The sequence below is a fragment of the Felis catus genome, chromosome C2 (assembly GCF_018350175.1).
Source record: "Felis catus isolate Fca126 chromosome C2, F.catus_Fca126_mat1.0, whole genome shotgun sequence".
Taxonomy (NCBI): domain Eukaryota; kingdom Metazoa; phylum Chordata; class Mammalia; order Carnivora; family Felidae; genus Felis; species Felis catus.
Window position 1 is genome coordinate 93,994,246 of NC_058376.1, and position 21,208 is coordinate 94,015,453.

The following is a 21,208-nucleotide window of genomic DNA, read 5'->3' on the forward strand; positions in this document are numbered from 1 at the left end:
GGAAACTAGCTTACCCTTTCAAGAAAAATATTTTAAAACTGAACAATCTGAAAATGTATCTGGTAGCAGGCTGTTTCTTACAGAGATAAGCTATAAGGAGTTTTACGGAACAGTAAACAGTAGCTAAAGACTGATTACAAAATTAAACTGCAGACAGATTACAAACAAATAGAAAATAGGCTACTACGGGTCTCTCACTCCCCTGATGAGCAAACTCTTCCTTGAGGATGCATTCACAGATTCAGAGCTAAGAGAGCTGGAAAACTCATTAGAGATCTTTCCCCCCTGATTCTACCTACTTCACCTCTTAGAGAAGTTATTTTGTGTGTTTGCCTTCAAAGGATCATGTCATCATTACCAAATTATTCGTATCTGAGTATCCTGATATGGATACTCATTTGGAGTGAATTCCAAATGGAACCCTTTTGTCCTGTCCTGAGATTGGAGAAGAGATGGACAATCTTATCTGCCACAGTGGCAAGAGAATTCAGATACCAGTAAGAAAACAGAAGCAGAAACTTTAAAGCAGAATCCTCAGCACAGGAATGCATAAGGAAGATTCTTTGTCCTTAGTCATTTGGAACAGAAGAGAAAGAGAAGTGAATGCTGACAGAATTACCTTTCCCGAAGGGTTTAAGAGGCTCAAGTGGAAATTCCAAAGCAAGTATCACCATCAAAGGAAATTTCTGGGAGGAATGGAGTAGGAGGAGAGGGCTTCAACAACTGCAGGATTCTGAACAGGAGGAAGCCTTCTAAAGAAAAGCAGGACTTTCTGAAGACATTTTGGGGTGAGGCGGGTGATTTGGCAAAATGCAAAGAACAGACCACAAGTGAGAAAAGGCCAAGAATGCTATGTAATTTTCAGGTGCTATGGAACACCAGAAGAAAAATGAGACACATACACAAAACTCAAGGCTTGCCTCAGAAGTATTTAACAAGGAGGAAAGGGAACAAAAGCTACAAGGAAGCAAGTGATGACAATGGGTCACTCGAAAGAGAAATCTTAATGATCTCAGGAGAATAAATGAGTTTTTGCAGCAATAGCTGATATAGTATTTCGACTTCTTTCAAAGGAGTTACCGATAGTTAATATTTTAAAGAGGGAAACTACCTTTTGACTCCACCTAAATTCACTTAGGTCTTTCATTCGTTCTCCTCTCTTTTTGATCTCTATTAGTTATTCACTTAGTTAAGATTATATTTATTTTCTCTCAGGGGTGCCCCAGTGGCTCCATCGGTTAAGCGTCTGACTCTTGGTTTCGGCTCAGGTCATGATCTCATGAGCTGTCAGTCCGAGCCTCACAGCAAGCATCCCCTCATGCTTAGTATTCTCTCTCTCTCCCTCTCTCTCTCTCTGCCCCTCCCCTGCTCACTCTCTCTCTCTCTCTCGCTCTCTCAAAATAAATAAATAAACTTAAAACAAATTGTATTTTCTCTCAGTGCTATAGGGGCATCAGGAAATAACAGAAATTAAAATGAGAGAAAGATGAATGAATGAATGAACAGACTGATGAAAAAAGTATTGGAAATACTGTACATAAAATCAGGCCTGCTCAAATTGCAAAATGTCAATCATAATGCTTAAAGAATCATCAAGTAGTGATAAAGAGAAAAATCCCACTTTCAGGAAGGAGAAAATTAGCAGATAACTGGGGAACTAGAGACAGGTAACAGGCGTGAGCACAGGGGGAACCTGCCGAGCCAGACAAGAAAAAGAATATTATTTACAAATGGCTGCAAGGAGGAGTGGGGGGAGCGGGCGGGGATTGACTCTTGATAGTAATGCCAGCAGGGCACCAGCTTCAGATATCTTTATTGCATCACAAGAAACTGTTAAGAGGGAAGTAAAACTGCACAAACTTAACCTCAGTACCAGCATGAGCGTCTCATGCAACCACTTTTCTCAGTATCCCTAAACAGGCAGACATTCTGATACAGAAAACAAATCATGATTTTTGGTAAGTATCCCCCGGTACCAGGTTCACGCATCACGCGTTAAGTTTGTGGAACCAACAAGTTAATCCTGGAAGAAAGATCAGAGATCTCTTTGGTTCTTTGCTCCAACTTAGTCAAGATTGTGTAACTTGTACACACATAATCACTTCCTGCCCACTGAACAAAGCAATTAATGGACTGGGCACAGTTTCTGAGATGATTAAGGGAAGAAATCAACCCGGCCATGTCTCACTGCAGTTCATTTTTAAAAAAAAACACGAAACAGGAAAATATAGATATCATTGTTTTGTTGAATAGTGGCCATTCTTTCTTTACGTGAGTTTCCTCCCACAAACAGACTGTAAATGACATACTGGGAAAAGAATTTGCTTCAAAATGGCTCTAACAGGGGCACCTGGGTGGCTCAGTCTATTAAGCAGCTGACTTGGGCTCAGGTCATGATCTCGCAGTTCATGAGTTCGAGCCCCACGTCGGGCTCTGTGCTGACAGCTCAGAGCCTGGAGCCTGCTTCGGATTCTGTATCTCCCTCTCTCTCTGCCCCTCTGCTGCTCACACTCTGTGTGTGTCTCTCTCTCTTTCAAAAATAAGCATTAAAAGAAAAAATGGATCTAACAAAATATCCACCATCCATATCTTGCATTCGTTATTAAAGGGTAATGTGCAGACTCTGCCATTTTGGAAGGGAAAAATAAAAACTGATAAACCTTTACAAGTTCAGAAGCATGGACCATTCATACAGGATGGAGCCTACAGAGGAAGAAGCACCAAATCAAAAAAGAAGGAGAGAGAGAAAGGGAAAGAAAAGCAACTATGGCTCCCAGTCATGGCTTCGATGACTTCCCAGGGCTGGTTCCATGACCTCAAGAGGTCCAGGAACACTTTCCTGACCAATGAATCCAACCTTTTGCTTAAGCTGGTTTGAGTGGGTTTCTGCTATTTGCAAGACAAGTAATTCTGGACTACTATTAAACACCAAAAATCTTTCAATCTTCATGTATTTTCAAGCATCTCAGTTATTTTTTTTTTCAAAGGTCCGATTTTTAAGTAATCTCCACACCCACGATGGCACCCAAACCTACAATTCCGCAATCAAGAGTCACACACTCCCCGACTGAGCCCGCCAGGTGCCCCATCTCAGTTACCGTAAAGTGAAAATCTCATATACTTCCAAGAATTAGAACTGGAACACAGCTTTAAAATTAATACCAAACAAGTTTTCTCCTGCTTCAAACACAATGGGCTATTGGTGTCAATATTGCTCTGTTAAGTCATTTATTCAGTAAACACTTAATGATTACTTCTTGTTGGCCAGGCACTGTATTAAACGAAAAAGGAAAGTGTCCCTGCCCTCAAGGAATTTGTTAGTGAGGAACACAGAGGGAAGTTAGAAGTGTCCCTGCTCCTCTCCTTGCCGCACGCCTCGACTCTTGGGCTCAAACACTACTTCTAACTGAACTAAAGGCTCCCTAAGCTTCAGGTACTGGTTCACGCAACCCATCAGTTCCTCTAGTCTTCTACTTCTAAAGGGGAAATGAAAAGTATGATGTGGGCCTGCAGGGTTTGCTCTCACCAAAGTGGGTAATCAGCCTCATGACCTAGGGGACACCGAGGAAAGCTTGGGCATGGGTCCAACTCACAAACATGCCTTACCCTCTGTCTTCTATCACCACCAACTCTCACCTGCATGCCACCGACAACTGCCACCCGGTGCCCCAGAGCAATGGGACTGACATTTAAAAGAGGGACTTACCATTTCTAATTAAAATCCACCACCTTTCACTTTTTCTTTAAGATTTTATTTTTAAGCAACCTCTATAACCAACATGGGGCTCAAACTCACAAACCCGAGATCAAGAGTTGCACGCTCTACTGACTGAGCCGGTCAGGCACTCCCACCAGCTTTCATTACTTATGCAGAGGTTCGTTACAAAATTGAGTCATGAGAATCCTAAGAGAGAACATTCGAGAATTAAGTGTCAACTGGTTCACCATGAGGGTCCTCCTTTGAAGATGGAAGCCCATTGTGGAACATTAATAAGCAACAGTCAATTCGAGCCAAAGACCTCCCACACCTAACAGGAGCTGACTACCTGGCTCAATCTTCACATGCCTGCAAATCCAGATATGTATTCCCTAAAGATATAGGTCAAAAGATGCCTAACTGGTTTAAAACATTTCAAAATGAAGGTTCTCACTAACTACATCATTCAAAAGAACAGAGGAAGGAATATATGCTACATAGCTTCTATTTGTCTAAAAGTTTTATTTCACTAAGCTATAGATAAACATCCTTATATGCAATCATCCATCTAGTATCCTGGAAAAAATATCATTACGCTAAAGGTTAAGCAAGTTTATATAGGCTATCAGCTGTAATGTTTTCAATGATTACTTTTCCACGGCAAAACACGAACTGCGTTACTGATTAAGAAAAATAAACAATAACGCCTAACTTGTATCTCTGCCCTGATTTCTTGCCAAACTTAAATACAGCAGATGTATTTCCAATAAACGGGTTAGACAATCTACAACAAATTCTAGCTAGGTGGTCAATAATCCATACAACCACTTCAAACCTAAATGCCTAATCATGAAAACAATTTTTCAGCTGGAAATGTTCAACTCCCACACACTCTCTGAATATCAGATGAAATTCTCAGTCATTTAACTCTATTTTTACATGTAAGTTTCAAACGTCCCATGCCATAGGGTGCAATTAGTGTCAGGAATCCAAAGAACTAATCTCAAGAGTCATCAAAAAAAAAAAAAAACAACCCTGGGAGAGTCTATGGCTCCTATGGAAAAAGCTAACAGAAAGCCATGTTTCTTTTACAAATGAAATTACAAATATGGATTTTAAAAATGTCCCCCAGATATGTTCTACAGCATGATACTGCCAAAATGTGTTTTACAAAACACACATACAAGCTATACGTACTACAATTACCATGAAAGAATCCCCTGCTTTGCTTATTCTTGCGCATAATTGTAGTGACAAATGAATGAGGAAAATAAATGTTATGAAAAATGCTGGTATTGATGACAACCAGGAGCAAAATGTTAGGAGCCAAAGAGTCACCACTGTAGGCGAACTGCTAAAAGGTTTTAGGAATTAAGACAAAGAGAGAGGACAACATTCAGAAAAGCTCCTTGGTTCACTGTTCTCTTCCTATAAAGATGTTACAAACTCCTTTCTCACAGATTGTTTCAGGAAGCAAAGAAAAAGCTGTAGGTATAGTCGATAACAAATATGATGACCTTCAATTATAGTGCTTCAGCTCTGGAACGCAAGAAGTTAGTTCTGTTGCACACGAACTACACATCCATTCAAGTAGAATGATTTCTTTTACCTCCTCTGGACGCAAAGCCTGACACATCTCCTTCTTCTAGCGCTGGCTACTCCTGATGTTAAGGAAGTCCCTTCAACTTACGACCTTCCTTTCACCACGTGTTTCTGGGAAAATCCAATTGCTTTTGAATGTCTTAGAAGAATGAATTATATGGGACGCCTGGGTGACTCAGTCAGTTAAGCATCCTGATTTTGGCTCAGGTCATGATCCCAGGGTCATGGGATCGAGCCCTGCGTTGGGCTTCACACTGAGCCTGGAGCCTGCTTGGAATTCTCTCGCCCTCTGCCCCTCAACCTCCCACCCTGCTCATACTTCCACTGGCTCTCAAATAAATACGTAACTACATAAAAGACCGAATTATATACCAACTGAGAATCTGTAATAGAACACGCCAAAAGAGCAAATATCAAAATAGCCTTATTTTAAAAAAAGATATAGGAGGGACATCAACTTGGTAAACAAATAAAAATCATCTTTTAAAAGATCTTCTAAAAACCAAAGACACAAAAGAAGTCGTGGAAACCAAGTCAGCTGTGAGATTAGGAAATGTAACTCTGAAAGGCAGTATGACTAGGATGTGCAGGGACAGGCTCACATATTTTCTCTGTAACATTAACTAATACCAACTTTTTCTTCTTGTTGCTGAAACCACAAAGTAATTGATTGCCCTAATGAATAAACAGATTTTCCTCAACATGAATGTTGCCTTTGAAAAGCAAATTTATCTTCTGAAAGAAAGCTGTGACAAAGCCTTCCTTCAAGCAAGTTTCCAACAGCCAGTGGGAGATGTGAGAGACTGGGCAGTCTGCAAACCTGTAGTGAACAGTCTAGAAGGGAGCAAGTTCTGACACTATTCAGAAAGCTTTTCTACGCACCTAACTTGCAGAAATCCATTCATGATTTCAATGTGGATAAGGGCCAAATGCCCCTACAACTGAGATTAAGAATATCAAGTATTTTTTTTTTTCCCATGACATTGTTCTTCTCCCAGCCCAACAGTCAACTTGTATGCTGCATTGTATGATTTTTTTTTTTTCCTCTCCCCGCAAGTTAGAAAATTTAATTTTCTTCGTTTCCAGCCAGGGGCCACTCAAACAAATCTAATGGGTGTAGACAGCATTTCCTGCCTACTGTAAGAAAATAATAGGATTGCCATTATTAACATGGCCTGAGGCATGCACTGAGGTGGGGCACTGAAGAAACTGACCTTTAATTTTCATCAGTTAGCCTGCACTGACTGCCTGGCTTTTGTTTTTGTTTTTCTAATAAAGGTGAAGGTTATTTTTTTTCTCCAACGCGAAGGTCTAACACTGGCTCATTCACTCTCATGGAGCAAGCCAGGCTCCAATCCCTATTATCCTTTCCATTCAACGGTGTTTATGTCTAGAAAAACCCTGCCAGTACACAACCAGCTAAAACTCCGTTTTGTTTTTCTTCTCTTACTTTGTTGGACCTAGGCTTCCAATCTGTAAGAAGTTGGTGAGGTTTAGGTTCTGCCAAAACAGAGAAAACTATTCACGGACACTCCGCCAAATAAAGAAATGAGCATCCCAAGAATGAGCGGCAAGGGTGGCTAAGATTTCCAGAAATACTTCAAGGTCTCAACCTGCAGGGCACTGTTCCCCAGCAGTGGCAGTGTGATGCCATTACAGAGATGAGGGACACCGTCTGAGGCGCTGACCCAGAGATGAAAGGCAGGTCTGGGGAGCCCCATGGTTTCACCCACCGATGTCAAGGCCTGATCTTCTCTCTTAAAAATGGTTGGAACAACATCCACAAGAAAAGGCAGAGGGAATGAGAGGGAGGGACTCTGCTTTATTACAACTCCCCTTTGATCCTAGACTTTAGGAGAGGAAGCAGAGCTGTCATAGCTCTACTTAAAAAGGGACAACCTCTCTTTGAGGGGGCAGGGAGGAAGAAAAACACTGGTAGGAGCACATGTAATAATTAAGTACTGCCTGGCGTTCAGACATGCTTCTTTCTCCCCCAAAGGGCTTCTTACATATATTATTTCATTTTATGCCCGCATCACCTTACTAAGGCAAGCAAATTAATGTATGGCTTTGGAGAGAAGATACAAAGCTGTCCCATAAACAAGGATACTCAAGGAGTCAGTGGCAAGACCAAGAGAAAAATCAATGGCTTATATTCATATCCACCTAAAATAACTGGGAACACTTTTAAAATACCGATCATCCTATTAAGTATGTCCAAGAGTTCAACGACTGTAGTCAGTGAATAAAATAAAACAGCAGCCATCACTTGCTAAGCCCTGGCTCCAAGCTCTGTGCCAAGCCAGAGAGTCCTAACAATTCCTGTTCAAAAAGCCACTGAGACTGAGTAACTTAATCAAAGTCAGACTTTGCAATCTGCAGTGGGGTCTCATTCCCCAGAGCACACGGGTTCAGCCACTCCTCGACAAATGACAATTAAGGACTCACCTTTTACCAAAAACATGAATTCCAAATGAAGTGAGTAGTTTCCCATGTCCTGCCAACACAGAAATCGTGTGGAGGATCTGCTTTTACAGACAGCAGCTCAACAATTCCCAAGGAGAATGATTTCTCTTGAACCTTAAAAGAGGTTTCCTTTTCACCTAACCTACCTTGCAATTAAACTTTCTAGAAAACCATTCTATGCTTTCTCATGAAAAATATTATGAAAGCTATTTCTTGAAACCTGTTGTTGAAGGCACACAAATACAGTAATCTGCGTTATAAACACTTAAAAAAAAAAAAAAAAAAAAAGGTTCTCCATTCACCTGCCAAGCAGAACGTCTGACAGTAAAACTGTCCCTCTACTGAACTCATGGATGACTCAGTGGAAACCAGAATGTGGAAAACTTGCCACCCCACATGAAATATAATAGGAACAAACTCGCTCACCTTTGTGGGGCTACATCCTTCCCAAACCCTGGCCTCATCTCTTCAGGCCTACAATCCCTGCTTCTCACAAAAAGCGAAGAATAAAAACTTCCAAGACTTGCAAGTTCATGGCAAACACCTGGGACCCGAATTATTCCAAATGAAATGAAGCTAAGGGGCCCTAGTAGAGAAATGTATTTGAATCCTTAATTCTCTCTCCTTTTAACCAGCTACTAAGCCCTGGTAGGTCTGAACAAACTTCTGAGAACACCAAACTAAACTGAGAGGATCAGAAAGCGAAACAGAAATAGGAAGTGGCATTGTTTCCATGTGTAAATTTAATAGAACAAGCAGCAGGCAAAATCTAAAAAAGACAGGTTTTAAAATTCTGCAGATAGTTACAGGTATCATCAAGATGCAGTGAAAGCCACGGCCCAGTAATCACACAGCAGGATTAAAATATGTCAAAATCAGACAGACCTGGAAATAACTGGGTTTCTTCACTAATGAAGAAATTTTAAGTTAAATGAAGATACCTGTTGCTAGTTAAAGCCTGAAGTAAAATACAAGCCTTTCAAGTGGCTACCCATTTCTTCTCCCTCCTCCTTGAAAAAAACAAAAAACAAAAACCAAAACAAGAACAAAAAAAAAAGAGCATTTTAACAATTAAACTTACTTCCTAAGAGGCTCAAAACTACAGACTGTATAATTTCTTCGAACAGGAGTCTACATACATGGGCGAGTTGTAGGATCCCTTCACCCAAAATTCAGTAAATTTCCACCTTTTGGGTGACGGTGGCAAAGGTGCACAAGGGCTGGACAGAAGAGGAGGGTCCAAGCAATTTAAAACAAAAATAAGGAAATAAGATGCCCAAATCCTAAAATAAACACATTCCTTTTTTTTAATAGCTCTTTAAACTGTTCTCTTCGAACCCTAAGGTATAAAATAGGTTTTTAAAAGTAAGTATTCTTGTTAGTTGCAGCCATGGTAATCTGTGACCTGCCGTCAGCAAGCCTGAGAGTTGGGCTAAGACCGAGGCTTCCCAGCCTCCAGCTTTCCAAAGAGGAGGGCACTCAGGCAGCCCAGCTTGGGGCAGTACTTCTCCGGACGGTTTCCCATTCACAGCCTCCCTCCTGGGCCGAAGAGAAACAAGAAGAGGTTCAAAGAGCCCTCCCCATTCTGTGGCAACACACGCCCCAGAGAAACACACGGCTCCTTTGGGGCCGGGGAGCATTTCCGGGAAGGAGCAAGAAGTATTTGGATGAGACAGCCTGAGAGCTCCATCATTAATTAGCCTCTTAGCCCGCACAGCCCCACACAAGGAATGAAAGAAAGCAAGTCGGGCCCCACTTCAGAGCCTTGTCCTGAACTCACCTCAGTGAGCTCACTTTCTAAAGATGGAGTAGAGAACTAAAGGATTTCTAACAAAGGAAGCATTTAGGGATGCCAGCTCCCCAGGTTTAGCCTGGGCCGTCTGGGAAAGCACAGGGCTCCTCTGAATCCTGAGGTCACCTTTCATTAACCACAGGGGCTGCTGCTTTGAGCTCAGACATGAGGCTCGCTCTAGTCAGTTCTGTGCTGGTCCCATCCCTGTGGTTGCCTCCGGAGCAACCCAAACACCACAAACTACTAGCCTCCAAAGGAGAGAAAGGGTTAGTATTCGGAGAAGCAGGCTCTGCTTTTCCAGGTGCAAATTAGAAGCACAGGATCTTGCTCTGTGCAAAGTAAGTTACATGAAAGGCTTCAAGGAGAGGGATGCAAGTAAGATGAGCAAAACTGAACCACCCCTCAGTGAAAAACCTCTCAGTTTCTCAGACGTCCGAATAAGACAAAAACTTCACTACCATTTCCTAGCCCACTGCTCTAGATTTTTCCCATTCACTACATTGAGTTTCTTATATATTACTTTCTACCGAGTATAATTTTCTTCTCTGGTTTCTCTCATCCTAAGGTTAAGTTGCTATTACAGAAAACAATTTAGGAAAATCTCTCTCTTGGGAAACATCCAGAAAATCATAATTGTTTCAAAAATAAATTTTAGGCTTCTGGGCAATAGACAAGTTCAGCACATGGAAGGCCTTCAACTAACACTTGGCTTTAGAACCCAGCTTGCTACACTGGAAACACAACTGGACGTTATTCCAAGTCGGAGATACAAATAAGATATTTCATGTAAACTACTGAGAAGCAGTGTAATGAAGCTGAAAAAAGTTCTGGGATCAGTCTAGGTGATATTCTTAACCTTCTCGAACATGCCTTCTCATCTTCAATTCACTTACCATTTCTAGGGCACCTGGTATGCACCAGCTTCTGCTGTAGATACTGGTAACACATACAGAAAAACAAAATAATATCTACCTTCCAGGGCTAGTTTTTTTAATATGGTGTATATATATATATATATATATATATATATATATATATATATCTGTATGGAAATGCCTGGCATGTGGTAGGTGCTTCACAATTACTGGTCACTACTATTATATTTCACATCTGACTTGTGGCCACAGAGTGTAAGTTTAGCGCACAAATGACAAGTGTCCTAAGCCAGTTTCTATATAAAACTGCCAAGAGCTGGTTGTTTTACCCTAAAGAATATGAGGATAGGGGGAGCCTGCGTGGCTCAGTCAGTTAAGTGTCCAACTCTTGATTTCAGCTCATCTCATGGTTCGTGGGATCAAGCCCCGCATCAGGCTCTGCACTGACAGCACAGAGCCTGCTTGGGATTCTCTCTCTCCCTCTCTCTGCCTCTCTCTTTCTCAAAATAAATAAATAATTTTTTTTTAATAATAATAAAATAAAGACTCCCAGATCCCACCCCAGACACAATGAATAAAAGCTCCCTTGTACCATCCACCCCACTCATAATACTTTAAAAGATTCTTCTCTTCTCCAGTATACTTTAATTCCACCTAAAATAGCTGAGGCCATTCTCCTCAAGTTTCCATGACATGCTCTTTGACCCTTTCTCCATGGCTTAGTTTTACACCAAATACTTTGGCCACTAGTCTAGCAGAATCAACTACCTCAGCTGGGCCCCCAATATCTTAGCAAGGCACATTTTGTTTTTTTTCTATCCTTTCATGTCACCCTTCTAGAATGTCCCTGTAAATTGATCATTTTAAACTACCACAAATCCCTGAAAAGTTACCTTTTTCATAAAATAACTTTTAAGTTTTTATTTTGAGAGAGACAGCACAAGCAGGGCAGGGGCAAAGAGAGAGGGAGAATCCCAAGCAGGCTCTACCAGGGCAGAGCCCCACACAGGGCTTGAACCTGTGAACAGTGGGATCACAACCTGAGCCAAATTAAGAGTCAGTTGCCCAACCGACTGAGCCACCAGGTGTCCCATAAAATAAATTTCTTAATTTATAATTCCCAAACTGAGTCCCAATAGATAGGCAAAATATATACAATCAAGGACCACATTTTTAGGGAACAGAAATAGAAGCTGTTTGTTAAAAATTTTCAAAATCCATTAGTAATCTAATATAGATATGAAAAAGCTCATGTATTCTCTGGAAAACCCTTATTTACATATTTTTTCTTTTTTTCCTCTTTTTTTTTTTTTTTTACCATAAACTCTACATCCAACACGGGGTTCAAATTCATGATCCCCAGATTAAGAGTTACATGCTCTATGGACTGAGCCAGCCAGGCACCCCTTTCATTTCTTTAAAATAGTAATAAATGAAAAGCCAGGCTTGCACTGAAGGTGACTCATGCCTTTGTTCTGTTTAAATATTATATCTCTACTATGAGAAAAAAATCAGGAACACTGCTGGAAACACAAAAATGTCCACAATATGGCCCATGCTTCAAAGAGGTCCACGTCGGTAGAACAAATACTGACTGAGCACCTGAGATAATGCACCAGGTTTAAATGGCACATTCAACCTGGGAATTCATCCATTCAACCATCCAAGGAACATTTACTATGCACTCACCATGAACAACCCTAAGTTAAATCAGTAATCATCCTCACATTCAAGTAAGGGTGACAAGGAGACAACCAGACAGCACGGAAAAGGACAAGTGTTCTAAAAAGTACAGGTAGAGGGAGAGAAGAATTTAAAGAAAATACAAAGTACCTAAAATGATGGTTCTGGAATGGAATGAGGCTATGCAAAATGGAATGGGACATTCTTTTCTTTTGAGTAGGCCGAAAGCAATGAGGAGCACTCTGCAAACACGTTATAATTCTTCGTATCTCCACTAGATGTAAAGACACCATGACTCTCAGTACCTTTTGGTATCAGTTGGTAATGATAGTTACCTCTAGAATAATTAGTGGGCCATGAAAATGGCCTGCTATGGTATGAATGCTATTTAAATACACAGCAGAGAAAATACAGTATACCCGTAGAGAGGGCACAGCGCACATACACTATCACCATACCTTTGCAACTTTACACTGTTTTTTCCAGGAGTTCAGGAATTAACGAACTATCAGGGACAATAAATACTTTTTTCTAATTACATATGCATGTAATTAAAGTAATGTAATCTTCCCTAGAGCTTACTTGCATATGAACTTAAACCTTCCCATCTGAATTTTTGTTATCTTCAGTATTCCTAGCATGCACTTCACATCTCATGTTTAAGCTTTGTACTTTATCACTTAATGAAAATCCCACCACCTTTTTCTAAGTGACCTACCCAAACCCAACACCAGTATCTCAGAAGGAGAACAAAACAAAAAACAAACCACCAACGCTCAGGGTGCAGTAACGACTACAAAATTTTTAGCTGCTAGAGACAAGTTCAGATGCATAAAACAGAATACTACATGCTTTTCTTTCACTCTATCCCTTCCAACAGGGTTTAGTCTAAGGAACTGAAGAACGTTAGCACCTAAACACTTCCAACATGAGTACTGAGATGACTTAGGCCGTTTCTTTAAGTGGAAATCAAACTTCTTCCTAAAGTACTGAAGATGACCAAATGGAATAAAAAATATGACAGGTCTAATTGTACATCCCTGGTTTTTAGATGACTCACAGTGATATTCGGGATAGACTACCTTTATGTGCCTCTCCATAGTCTGTGGATGTTCATAAACTACCTTATTCATCCTAATATTAAAATGTCTTTTTGTTTTCCCCTCCAGAGATCTACTACTTTTTAAACAGCTTCTTAAATTCAAGTCAGTTAATCAAATGAGGACTCTCCGAACTCTAAAAATGGCCTAGGGGAATCTCCCTTTAGAATGCAATAGGAGGAAGAAAAGGAAAAAAACAAAAACAAAAACACCGCATACCAGCATGGAGGTAGACCAAGGGGGAGCAAAGCGAGACAAACTGAGATGGTATGGAATAAATCTCCTTCAATATTTTTTTTTTATTGTAGTAAAATACACAAAACAAAACATCGAACATTTTGAGCACTTTCCAGCATACAATTCAGCGGCGCTGAGCACATTCACAGTGTTGTACAACCACGACCATGATTCGCTTCTAAAACTTTTTCATCATCTCAAACAGAAACTCTATACCCATTAAAATGTAACTCCTATTCCCCCTCCCGATAGTCCTAGTAATAATCTCTGTTCTACTCTGTGACTATGAATTTACCTATTCTAGGTACTTGGAAATACACAGTATTTGTCCTTTTGTGTCCGGCTTATTTCACTTTGCATTATGTTTTCAAGTTTCATCCATGCTATACAATGTATAGGAATTCCAATATTTTTTATGGTTGAATAATATTCCATTGTATATATCTACCACACACTTTATCCATTCATCTGTGAATGGACACTGGGTTGTTTCCACCTTTCAGATATTGTAAACACTGCTGCCATAAACACTGGTGTGCAAGTATCTGTTTGAGTCACTGCCTTCAATTATTTGGGGGTACATACCTAAGAAAAGAACTGCTAGGTAATTCTGTACTTAATTTTTTAAGAAACCACAAAACTCTACCTTTTACGTTCTCAGCAGCAATACACTAGGGTTCTGATTCAATGTATGTTTAAGTATTTTCTGATTCACTAATTCAGAATGTTTATTTCTATAATTCTAAATCGGAATGATTTTTCCTGAGACAAGAAAAACCACAAAAGAAATATCCAAAGACTTAGTATTTTCCTCCTAAACAATTTAAACAATGGAAGATACAGAATGTATCATAACAAAAACTTTGTTAATATAAAAGGAAGCATAATATCCTAAAAATATCTTCAGCATCCCACACATACAATTTGTAATGTAAAAACAGGTCAATCTGACCCCTAAAAAGTCACATACTAAAAAATTTCATTGTCTGAATAAATGGATGTAAATATACTGAGATATTTTTAAAGAAATTTACTCTTCTTACCAGTCAGTTCATTCAGCACCTGCAATGAAACTGTCCAGGAAGGCCTTGCTTTAGTAAAAGCAAAGGAGAAGGGTGTGTGATGAGTTTATTTAAATACTACTTGCATGACTTTCCCCAAGTCCGCCCCAACAGCAGAGTCAGGAGAGATGGGCAACTAAAAGCAATAATGATGTTCTTAAACCTTTAACACCTGCTCTCACCAATCTGCCATCAAGTGCTTACAGGTGGTAAAAGAAATTAACAAGTAGCAAAGCAAATGTCAACAGAAATACTCCAAAACCCAATGAAGAGGCATAGTTGGAGGCTATTGGTGGGGGCAGGGTGAGATAGATATTTACTTGTTGTTGTGATTTACTCTGCATCCAGAAATACATTTCTAACTTTTGCTGGTAAACTGTTCCTAGAAGGGGATGGCATTGGGTAAATCAACAATGTTAAAGGGCTCCTGCATCTCCGTCAAAGTCCAGCAGTAGAACTAGCTTCAACCCTTAATGCAGTTTTGCACTGCTTTTAAGTAAACTGATTTTTCCAAAGCGCTTAAAAGTGGTTTGTTCTCCTAATTTGGTAAATATTCCCTCTGAAGATCTACTTAAACTTCTGTTACAGTAAAACCTTCTCATATAGAATAGGAAACCAAACTTTATCTTAGACCCGCCTGGATACTTGCAAATTCCTAATTAGTTACATCAAGAACAATGGAGTTATTTTTAATAGAGATCCCTTTCACATGTTGTGGAGAATCTGAGTCCCGTAAAAGTAAATTAAATCAAGCTATTTCCTGGGATATTTCCTGAAGATTTTGGAATCTTCAATTACTTCTCAAACATAAGACATTTGCTCATACATAAAGACAATTTTCTCGACAATTATTTCAACAGAAAGCTTTTCACAATTGAAGACTATGAGTTAGTATTAAACCAACTTAGTTTAGGTAAATTTTTCTGATTGGTTGCCTTTATAAAAATCTTCATCTTCCAGAGTCAAAACGGGGATGTATCAGAAGCCTTAAGCTCGGATATAAATTTAGTTTTAAACATAGCCTGTAAGCACTCCAATTTTAACACTTCTCAAATTTCAGAAAGGATTAAAGAACTGAAGTTGCCACCATCCTGCCCTAGGAGTTTGGTGGCAGACACGGTTCTCTACACAACATTCCAAAAATATGAGCAAAATACCCCTTCTCTTGTAAGTTAATAAAAGATGCTTTGCATTTGCCCCAAACAAGTCAGAAGAGAGTAGAATATTACATTAACAAAGAATCTAGTCTAGAACTCAATACATGCCTTCTGAGTCAACAAACAAGTGAATGAAAGAAAGTTAAATTTTAAAATCAAGCATAACCATATAATAGAAGGAATATTTAAAAACACTGATGCTTACTAGAATCTCAAATAATGCTAACTTCAGCTCGATCTCACTAAAATCTTCTCCCTCCAGTTGTTTAAAACTGACAAGCAGTTGTCATGATATCAAAGAAACAAAACATTAGGAGCCAATCCCTGAACCAACAGGGAGTATTGCCAAGGGCATCTCATCAGCCAAGGGCATTGCAAATTACAGTCCAGGAGTAACGGAATGCTAAACCTGCATAGCTCAACCCGGGACAAAAAAGATTCAAGGACCGATCCACTGTCAAAATGAGAAATACCCCACCTGTGGATGGCTAAACACCATGTCTATCTTACCCGATTTTCATTTGGTGACTTAAAAACTTCCTGTCTCCCTATCTCCACCCCGAATCCTTCATATTTCTGGTCAACAAGGACCGATCCTTGCCCATAAACCTGAACCAAAAACACCACCACCACCACCACCCCCCACCCCGCCCCCCGCCGCTAAGCTTGTGACCAGGGGCTAGCCTCTTCTTAGCTCTACCCTGCAAAGTGCCCAAGGACCATCAATCGTGAGCCTGTTCTTCACCCCTACACAGACTTGCCTCTGTCTAACCACAAGGATTCAAGTATTTTCTGCCTCGCTGAAACACGTAACACCACACCATACTGTATAGTCTAAGGCAAAAAAGGATATATGTGTATACACGCTTATGAGTAGTTTCCTATTTTCAAAGGCATTCAGAGTCAACTATAGAACGATGCTTCTCCTCAAGCACTTAAATGCATTCCCCACAGCTGCAAGGATGAGAATTAAGGTTTGCTTGAACATGCCTTACCACAAAAAACTCATTTAATGGATTAACCTCATTAACATGAAGAAAAGGCAATTGTAAGTTCTAAAATGGAAATGCAGGTAAATTGCAAAAATCCCTCTACACTGAAAATATTCTCCTCCCCACCCCCCCCCGCCCCCATTTCTCAGCGGTAATTACGAAAAGCTCAAATAATAGGCTTACTAAGATACTATACAATGACTAAAGCCCTGTGCCTCTATCATTCAGTATTGGAAGTTCCTCTAAAAGATTGCACTCTTTTCCCTGCCTCTTAAGAAAAACCCTGAACCACGCAAACTGGCATGCCACGTCAGCAATGCTAGCCAGCTATAGGCTACATCTAAGGAAAAACTTCCCCAAAACATGGAGCTGGGATGACTTATGTACAGTACAATTTTTGAGAGGTCACAAATCAACTATTCTACTAGGGGAGGGAGAAAATGAACACAGCAATCTAAAGCTTTAAGCTTTATTTACTCATCAGAAAGAGGAAAATAAATCATTTTTCAAACTGTCCACGTGCAATGTGGACGTCCCTAAAAATGCGCAAATTAATAGAATAGGAACAGCTCAGTTTTAAACTTTGATATATAACAAACTATGGAGTTTGCATATGATTTCCCCAAATACTTTTCAATACACTGACTCATCGATCCCAAGGGGGAGGGGGGGGATGACACATGACACGGATGAGATGTTTTCTCTTCATAATAAAATCGGGACACCTAAACACCTAAACTGAGAGAGGTTCAGAAGTTTATCAAAACACACAGCTAAAAAGTAAAGCAAGTCTTTGGCAGCGTAGATGTTCTGATTTCAAACTGATGCTCTGAAGCAGCCCTCACTAGACTTTCAAGATTTCTAATCTTTGCCCATCATTTGCCAATCTTTCAACATCTTTTATCTTTCAAGGTTTTAGTAAGTCTCCCATTTGTATTAGTGACTTGACATTCAACAAACGGAACCATGCATCATGAGTTAAACGGTGTTTCCTATATTGGTCATACTCACGAGAACACTGTAATCCTATTTATAATGTGGTCTTTATCCTGGTTCCTTGAAAATAACTGGGCTCCCAAGGGTCAGAAATGGGTATGAAAAGGGTGTTTCAGCTCTCTCAACAGTGTCATTAACTAATGACTTACCTGTGACTGAATTTACAAGTTTGAAAGAGCTTGGAGGCCATGCAATTCACAGAACACTAACATGATACAGATCAACTTAGTGCTGATTTAGAAGTATAGGTCTTTCAGGATCATGTAATGCTCTAGCGTCAGGATAATGAACTGCAACCAATCCTGGGAAATACGGTAACTACGAAAGGTACAACAGATTCAGATACATGTATACTGAACCTGGAAGTTACTTCTTTAAAAATCCTAACAAAAAGAGATGATTTTACCATTTGTCTTTCCCTGCAAGTAGTATGCCTCCCACACACAAAAGTATTCGACTACTGGACATTTATGTACAGAATCCAGATGAAGGCTTATTATTTAACATGAGTTGGAATTTTCATGATTTCATACAAAATCAAGAAAGTTGTTGAAATTCCTTCTGTTAAAAGAATTCTAAAGTGCAAACAGAAATAAATGAAACTCACTAATCAAAACACCACTTGACCATTTGCCACCAAGTGTTTCTGGAGGTTTATTTTCATCGTAAATATATTCTTCCCAATTCATAGATGAATCTAGTGTTTTATATCTGAATTTTATTCTTTGACAGCAAAGCAATGATTTTAATTCTTCAGATTACATGTCCACCTACATAAGGAAAAGCGAATGATGGTTTCACTGTATTATTTACCTGACACTTATGCAGTCGTATGAGAAGAATCACCCACTGAACTGGCAAACATGGCTATTAAGCGGGTCATTTTTTTTTTTAACTCCCCATCAGTGACTTTTCATATTGCCTATTTACACTCCTTTATTACACTAAAATAACCAAAAAGGTCTGCCTTTTCAGCAATTCCTATAAACAATTATTTCAAGCAAACAAGAAAATGTCATTTAAAGTTCTGTCCATCAGTTTTAATTACGCTATGTAAGCACTGTTTTTAATGTGCTTATTTTATCCACTCCAGGTATAAAAGCAATACTGAGCTATCGCTAACTCAGCATTTAAATTCTACTAGAAGGTTGACTCTAAGCATCTTCTGGTGGTAAAAAAGAACACTGAACTAGATCTAAAAAGCAGTATGATCGAGTTAAATGTGAATGTATCTGGGAATCAGAAAACTTCTACGCTGTGATCTCCAATATGGTAACCACTTAGCCACAAGTAGCAGTTTAAAATAACTAAAAGTAAATACAATTTTTTTAAAAAGTAAATAAAATGTAAAACACAGTTCCTCGATTGCACTAGCCACATTTCAAAAGCACAAAAGCTAATGTGCCTGGTGGCTGCCATGCTGGACAACACAGCCATAGAGCTATTTCCATCATTAAAGAAAACCCTGCTGTTGGTAGCAATGTGATCTTACACAAGTCAGTTTCATTTCTGAGAACTTCAACACCCTTGTGTATAAAATGCTCATAACATCGCCTAAATGTAAAGATTGTTATTAGAACTTTAATGAGATAATGTATTTAAAAGCACAGTACACAGGCCTTAGTACACATTAGATATTCAAGAAAGAGTAGTTATTAATATGATTCTACACTAGACTTCCGCCAAGGATGGCAACCGTCCTGGGCCTTGTCTTCCTAAACTGTAATGTTTGAGAAGTTCTTTTGGTTAACTTCTAAGGACACTATCAAATCCTTCCATAGTAAATTGAGTGTTAAGGAGAGCCATCGCTTACTGAATAAATTACTACCTAGACTCCTAGAGCTTCCTAACCAATCCCAAGCATTCTTCCCAAAAACCCCCAAAGACTGGGGCTCTCCAATAGTCCGCAAGTCTGATGGGAGCTATTTACAAAGTCTGTCCTAAAAGGTTACGGGAATATCTTTCTGGAACTGTATATACTGTAATTAGAAACTACAACCCCTATTCCATGATGATATCTTGCACTTATAACATCTCTTTTAAAAGAACATGATCTTTACAGATACACGCTTCTTTCTTAGTATTTAAACCAAAACACTTTAAAAGCACATACGAGTTTAAACACACCTTTTTAATGATTTTTTTAAACCAGCTCTGCCTCATTCTTAGCCATTTGTGGGTGACCCTCTAAACAAAGTGAGAATTACACCTTCATGGGTGAGGTCCCCTTTGCAGGGCCAGAAACATGCCCAAAGACTTTACTCTCATTAACAGCTGTTCCCTGGGAACCAGGAAACTGAATGAACGCTGGGTCCACAAAGCCTGCCTCCAATGAGGGGGAACCAAGCCCCCCCCCCAAAAAAAGCACAAAACCAGGGCCACTGGCTGCCTTGGGTTCTGGACCTCTTCCCCCGTCCTGTCCAGGTCCCCAGAGTCACAGTTTTAGCCTGAGAGTGGAAAAGCAACTCAGGCAGTAGAAATCAGAACAGAGCGGTGCATTTTTGCCCAAGGCCTGTAGCCTCAAAAAAAAAAAAAAAAAAAGTGTTATTCCAGAGCAGATTCCTTTTCTTCCGGGTCTGTCTGCTCCCTCTGACTCTTTGCCCACAACCACAGTGCCTCCCCTTTCCCAATGCCCCACCTCTCTCCACGCTTTAAAAAAAAAAAAAAAAAAGTGGCTTATTCCTCTCCCTTAGTTTTTCCCTAGCAGGGCCTGGAAACTGGCGGAAATTCAAATCAAATTAGCTGCACATTAAAAAATAAACGGACAAGCAATCAAAGGGTGCCCACCCAACAAAAGACCTCGCCCGTTCCAAAATATGATTAAGCCTGGGTGTAAGAGGGGGAGGGAGACTAGAAACCGACGGGGATGGAGAGATAAAACGTGCGGATTGGGGGCCCCAGCGTCGGCTCATAGCGGCCCAATTCCAAATTTTGTTCCAAGGAAATGCTAGGCAGAAGAGAAAATAAAAAGTTGTAACTTTTAAGGAAGTCGCAAAACTGCACTGTCTGGATAATATGCCACTGCTTCCCTTCGTCTGGGATGGCAGGGTGGGAGTTGAGATTCGAAAAGCTCCAACTCCAATCGCGCACTCCTGGAAGCCTCTCCGCCAACGGCGCCTCCAGGCGGCCCAGCCCAGTCTCCCGGGACACTGGGCCCCGTGCTCGGGCTCCCACGGGGCGCCCGGACCCGGACCTCTGGGAAAGTTCGCTGGCACAGCCCGAGGCCCCACTTTCCTCCCAGGGTGACAGGCCCTTCCCACGCTGGCCGGCCCCCGCCCCGCCGCGGGCACCAGACGGTCCGCGCGGCCCCTCCCGGCCGCCTCCGGGCGCGGATTCCGCCGCCCGCCCCACCCCCGGCCGGGGCGCCCCTCGGGGTGACCGACTGACCGGAGCTACGCTGGCCCACACACCGGGTCGCCCGCTCCTTCCCGCCGCGCCCCGTTCCCCCGCCCGATCTTCCAGCCGCTAGGCTCGCCGAGTCCGGCCGTGGCCGCCGGTTACCGCCCCCAGCCCGGGGGGAGCCCGGGGGGCAGGACGGGGAGGGAGGACG

General features: G+C 40.8%; 1 protein-coding gene across 4 annotated transcripts in view; it reads right to left on the reverse strand.

The window, feature by feature from the left end:
* The window catches only part of FNDC3B (fibronectin type III domain containing 3B), a 361,319-nt gene that overhangs the window by 339,235 nt on the left and 876 nt on the right, over positions 1 to 21,208 (reverse strand). For 2 of the 4 annotated variants that reach the window (XM_045037265.1, XM_023260400.2), the window contains exon 1: positions 21,046 to 21,173. The exons of the other annotated variants lie outside the window; for them this stretch is intronic. The gene's annotated coding sequence lies outside the window, so the exon portion shown is untranslated. Of the gene's footprint in view, positions 1 to 21,045; positions 21,174 to 21,208 lie in introns of those variants that run through there. 4 annotated transcript variants of the gene reach the window in all.